Source organism: Fukomys damarensis, unplaced genomic scaffold (genome assembly GCF_012274545.1).
Source record: "Fukomys damarensis isolate Sample0158 unplaced genomic scaffold, DMR_v1.0_HiC HiC_scaffold_30, whole genome shotgun sequence".
NCBI classification, from domain to species: domain Eukaryota; kingdom Metazoa; phylum Chordata; class Mammalia; order Rodentia; family Bathyergidae; genus Fukomys; species Fukomys damarensis.
The window spans coordinates 6072139-6078602 of record NW_022900942.1 but is presented as its reverse complement, the minus strand read 5'-3'; positions in this window follow the sequence as shown (position 1 = coordinate 6078602).

Here is a 6464-nt window from a genome sequence, read left to right as displayed (position 1 = left end):
TCAGAATATCTATCTGCACTTTGGGACCCATCCAAAGGACACGACTGGCCCAGCACTCCAGGGCTCTTGGAGGTGGCATTTGTGCCGCTGTCCAAGCTGCCCCAGCAGGGGTCTGTCCCTGAGGATCATGGAGAAGGGGAGGGTCTGAGCAGCAGGGGATCCGAGGTGCCTGGATGAGACCTCGGTCCACTGGAGATGAGGGCAGGTAAGGAGCTGCTCTTCACCTGGGAGGCTTGACGGAGACGGTGGGGAGGCTGTGGGATAGCCTGGGTGTAGGGGTTGGATGTTCACACAGGCAGCGCAGAGGTGACCCAGGGGGATATTCATCTGAGGCCTGCAACCCCACTCAAGGTCAAGGGAGGAGAGCCTACGTAGCAGCAACGATTTGGATGGGTCTCCCACCCTCCGTGCAACTCCTATGGAGACCTTAGGACTAGAGCAATGCGAGATTATCATGGATAGAGAGGCTGAGGGTGGATGAGTTCATATTTGCTATCTCCTGGAGAGAGGCACACCTGTGGGGAGAGCTTCTGCCACAGAGGCACTGGCTTCTCCCCATGGGCGGATTCTTCCCTGTCAGGACCCACCAGATGCCAGGCACCCTCTTCCCACTGTTCTCCAGCTGAGCAATACCCTGGAAGGCCTGGTCAGTGGATACCCACTGGTGAGGAGTGGGTGCAGCCCCTTTTGTTCCTTGGGTCTCTGGGGACACTGGCTGTATTTCATTCCCTGGTAGCACTGGAGCTGCTGCTGCTATCCGTCACTCCCCAAATAACATAACCAGACATGACCTAAGCCCTGCGACCCCTGATCGATGGAGTGGGAGTCACCCCACCCTTCCCAACACCTGGCCCAGAGCTTGGTAAACTGGACTTGGTGGGCACATCCTGAGAGGAGCTGCAGCTTCCCTGGATTTGAGATCCCTTGTGGAGAAAGTAGAGGCCAGGGTAGGGTGCGGGGTAGGACCAGTCAGAGCACAGACTCCATGTGCTGTAAGGGGCAGAGTGGGCAGCCACATCCCCAACCCTCCAGTCTCTGGAAACAGGCACCTGCCCAGAACTTCCTGTCCTAAAGCAGATCCTACCTGGACTTCTTGGAGGAGAATCTGAAGATGTGTTCAGCCTGACTGGGCACAGAGGCAGCGCTCCAGAGCAAGGTGAGTGGGGATTTTCCCGAGGCTCCATGTCTGATGTGGCATGAGGCAGAGCCTGACTTTTGGCTAGCGCTGACCTTGAGCCCCTGGCAATCGGCCTGCAGCAAGCAAGAAGCCATGTCTCCTCATTTTCTTGTTCTCCAGTTTCAAATCCAAACTGACTTTTCTGGAACGCAGTATCATCCCCAGGGATATGGGAAAGCCAGGAAACAGCTGTCCTGGAAAGTATCGGAAGCTTGCTTCTATCCTGCAGTGATGTGGAGAAAACAGTTTTCAGTAGCTCACAATGTGGTACATTCACAGGATGTGGATTTCCACACAAATCACTCCATTCTCATGCGGCGGGGAGACATTTCCCACCTTGCTGGATATTCAGGAAGCTACCATTCTGGGGTAGAGGAAGGAGCTAGCTGGCTCCAGACCTCTGCATGACTGGGGGAAAGTCATTTACATATCCTGGTCAGGGTGGTATTGGCCAAAAGGAAGCGGAGCACATGGCTTCTGATCTCAGGGGCCCATGCCAAGGTGAGTGGTGAAACTGGTAGACACAGGGAGGTGGTGACAGCAGCAGATGTTACATATGTGCTAAACAGGGAAGGCCAGGGCTACCAGCAGCTGTGTGCGCAGCCTGCAGACCTAGACTGGGGAATAGTTTGCACCTTGGAGAACTCCCTGAAAAGCTCTTCTCCTCCTCTCAAGCACGTGGCTGGTGACCCTGAGCAGGCACAGGAGGAAGCTGCACCACAGCTGGGGAACAACCTGGGGCTCAGCATCAGGTCCCGGTGCTTGGTGCTCCTTCCTCTGAGTGTATCTCCCTTGCCTGATGTTTTCATGGAGTATCTTTCAGGTCCTGGGACTTCCCCCAGGCTGGGCAGCACTGCTGGCCCTGGGAATGAAGCTGGCCTGTGGCCTCACCCCAGTGGGCCCCAGTTTCTCAGTGGCACTGCTGAAAAACAGATTATGTTGTTGGGATGGTGGCCATGTCCTGCTGGGCAGTGTTCCTAATGCTACATGATGCTGGCTGCCAAAACATCCTCGAGCTCCTCCCTGGCTACCCCAGTCCACTCCAAGGGGCAGTCTGGCAAGTCCCTGTGCACAAGCTCACCCCAGTCCTTAGCCAGTCCATTGCTCAACCTGTCAACAGGAAGCTGTCACGCAGAGCTGAAGTGTCTGGCCACTTGCCACCGAAGTGGGCAGCCATGGGCCTGAGTCTACTGACCTCCTATGAGTACACACACGGTGTTAGGAGGCTCACACTTCCTTTGCTCTTTGCGTACTAGGGTTGGAGCATGGTCAGTTAACTCTGAGCACTGTTGGCAGGGCCCTCTGGGGCAGTATGCAGGCCAAAGTGTGGCCTGCAGCACACTGTGGGAGGGCTGGGGCTGGCCAGGTGTGTTGTTGGGGCCTGAGAAGATGCACTCACCTGCTTATGCTAACATGTCACCTCTCTGTGCCTGGGCAGAGTACAGCTGTTGGCAGTCACCATGTAACCTTTGGAAGGTGTTGTTGGATGCAAATGAAGCTATTTGATTTGGAGACTTTTAACATCAGCCTCCTACAGGCAGTATGGAGAGTTTGAGGGCTGATTGTGTGACATTAATAGCAGTAGCTATGACAAGAATAGTGGGAGTGATAATAGTTTTGAACACTTATCAAGAAATAAATCACAGTGAGCATTTTTATCTCATTTTGTTAGGACTCAGATTTACAGAATCTGATTGCCTTTTGGGGTTAATTTTGGCTCATGAACTCACTGTCATTTCTGTCTTAGGCATGACCTCATTTTGTAATCTTAGTTCACTCTTAACCAACTGAAAGGGGCTCCCACTAAGTCACCATTTTGTGAGTGAGAAGTCTGGGCGGTGTCTTTGTGAGAGCCGTGGTCTGTGTCACTGCCAGGGGAGGCAGGGCAAGGCCAGGGCTCCTTGTTCTCCCTAGGATGAGGGCACACAGGTGGCTGCACTGTGCTCATGAGGCCAAGTGCTACATGGCATGGCCATGGCCTCTAACCACATCCCTGGGAGCCACTGGCCTTGGTGGCAAGGGCTGGTCCTCTCCCATTAAGTGACTGATGAATCCACTGCACAGAGGAGGCATTGAACATTGTGTGAAAGAGAGAGGAAGCACAGGACGGTGAGCCGGTGGTGCTGCCAGACTCCCCAGCAACAGTGATGCGGTGTGACTTGTGCACCCGACAGGTGGCTCCTGGGACAGAGTTTTTCCATCCCTTGACTGATGCCTGGGCATCCAAATTTCTGAAGACAAATTGAAAACAAAACAGACTTTACAATCAGTGAAAACAGAAGCATTCCCCTGTACAGAGATGTGTCTGTTAAGGATTAGCCTCTAAGTAGCACAAACTTACCGTGCTGGCTTCAGATCCTGGCCATGTAACAGTCTCTTTAAATTACTGCAAGTGGGGTTTAATTTAACATAAAGCCTTTCCTGAAGAGAATGTTCTGGAAGGTCTTGAGGTAACAACAATCAGGAAAGTAATTTTTGTCTGCCTCGGCTCCAGAGCAGGTGCCCTTAATGGTTCTCAGCATACCTTGAAGCCCAACGGCTCCTATATGAGGAAAGAGCTGTGGCCAGCATCAATACATTTCCTTCCAGTGTGAGCCTGTGAATCTGTTACTTTAAAAGGTAGCTCTTTGTAATTATGCTACGTTCACCTTATGGAACACCACACCCACATATTCAATTTGTCCTGTCAAGCAGGCTGCTAAGAACCTATTTTTATATTCTCCAAAAGTAAGTGCACATCATTGTCTCAGTGCAATTATTAAACCTGAGCACCCCTCACCTTCCCTGTTCTTAGGGGTGTGCCTGTAGAGCAGGTGAGGCTGAAGCCCAGGCCCTGGGAGGGGGGTGCTTCTTGCACTATTGGCTCTGCTGTGTGGAAAGTGCAGGTGTGCATAAGTGTGAGAGGTAAGGCCTGTTGGGGCAGCCCTTGGTGCTGGTCTCTGGAAAGATGGGGAGGAAGGCAGCTGGTGATGAGATCATGAGTTCTTTTGCTCAGGATTCCTGCTGGCTAAAAGTTGACAGTGATGAAGTAGAGAGGATAAAAGATATGCTTAGTATTTCCAACAAGGTGCTAGTTTTCTGTGCATTTCCAGGTCCAGTTGCCCTTTCAACCAGTTCCCACGTGGATCCCTTAGAGATCTGGGAGGAGAATGATGTCCCTAGAGATGGAGGCAAAGACTCCAGAATAGGGAAAAGGGGAGAGAGAACGGACTAGGCTGTCACAGATCTGGACAGTAGTAGCAGAAACAGCACAGACAGCTAAGAGATGGTTGGGCACCCCTTCATCTCTTGCTGTGCTGGAGGAGGAAGGAACCACACTAATGCCCATGGGGCTAGAGATGAAGGTAGCAGATGCACGTCCAAGGTTATTCCCAGAGTGAGCACTGGTACTTGTGATAAACACAAGTCTGGGGATAGCTACCACCTCAGCCCTGGGAGGAGGATCCAGGGGATTTGAAACTGGTACCTCCAGGGCAGACAGCACCATGAACTTGCCTCCAACCTTTCACAAGCCTCTGCTGCACTGCCCAGTCCTTGTTGCTCTAGGTCTAGGTCTAGGTCTAGGATGTGCAGAATAGGTTGAGACCACATTTCAACTGAACTGGAAAAGTGACTAAAAAGTAGTGATGCTATACCCATGCATTTAAGTGTCAAAGTGACGACGCAAGCGTGGAGACACAGTAGCTGTGGATGACCAAATATGTCTTCCCGAGAAATGCTCGAGTGAAGAGAGATTTTTGTCTTCCTCCTGCTTTGAATATAAGGTGGGTACAATCACTTTCTTTCTTCCACTTTTTTGACTCTTCCAGAACACCTGAAGTCTTCTGGAGATTTGTGCCAGTTCATTGTCCTTGGCAAGCACAGACTTTAAGGACATTTCCCTTGGCACAAGTAGCCTACCTTTAATATCACATCTAGCGCACAAGCTTCCCACTCCAGATGAGCCTCTTCTCCCTGAAGCTCAGGAGGAGCCCTCTCCTTCTGCAGTCTCTCAGCCTTGATGGTGTCTGCTGATGTTGAGAGCTGACTGTTTTCAGAGTGCTTGCTGACATCTTTCCTTCTTTTTCCACTGTGAAATTTAAAACATGAATTTTTAGAAACTAGTTATAACAACAAAAATAGTCCCAGGAGCTAACATTCTGCTAGGTTCTGGTTTTCATCACTCCAGTGGCAGAGGGTGTGAAGTTACTTGTGTCCTAGGCCCTAGGCAGAGGCTGCCATGCCCTCTGCTCTTACAGCCACTTGGTTCACTGCTGCTTTTCAGAAGAGTCTCCTTCCTGCCTTGAGCAGCTCAACTCAAACAGCCCTAGGACCACACCCTTCCATGCTTGGATTCAGAGCAGTAATGCACCTGGGCTAACTGCTGATGTGCTTCTTGTCACTTGGTGACTATCAACTTCTCCAACAAAGGCAAATGAATACTCACACCAAGAAGCTTCCTGGGGTAGGAAGCCAGCTGGGCCAGGAGAGTAAGAATGGCGAATGTTCAGTTCAGCACCTGGGAAATGGTTTTCCAGATTCCAGTGTTCTGCAGGAGGGTGGTTCTCAGTGATGACCTGCACACCTATGACAGCCACAGGACACTGGCCCCCAAGGAGGCACTGCCAGCCCTCTCTGGGTCACTCAACTGACAAAGTCGTCGGGGTAGGACACAACTGAGTGGCCCAGTTTTTAGTCTGGATGCTACACCACAAGGGGGTTGCTTATTTACTTAAAAAAAAAACTTGCAAGATATAGTTCACATAAAATTCACCCTTTCGAAGTGCAAAATTTAGTGGAATTTAAGGCCGTTCAAAGAGTTGTGTGATCATCCACATATAATTCAAGAATATCCTTATTGTCCTGAAAAGAACTCTCAAGTGTTTGTGGTCTCTCTGGATTTACTTGTTGTAGACCCCCTACACAAAAGGAATCAGATCGGATGTGGCCTTTTTGTCTGGCTTTTTTCACTGAGCACAAAGCTTTCCAGGTTCCTGCATACATAGCATAGGTCAGTGCTTCCTCTCTCTTCATGAATGAAAGTGCCCTGTATGGGTGTACCATAGTTTGTCATCCACCCATCCACCCATTCTTTCATCCATCCATCCATCCACCCATCCACCCACCCATCTATCCACCCACTCATCTATCTACCCATCCACCCATCCATCCACCCATCCATCCATCCACTGATGGACATTTGAGTTGTTTCTGCTTCTTGGCTGTAATGAGTAATTCTGCTATAAGCATTTGTGTACAATTTTTTGTATATATATTTGATTATATATATATATATTATATATTTGTA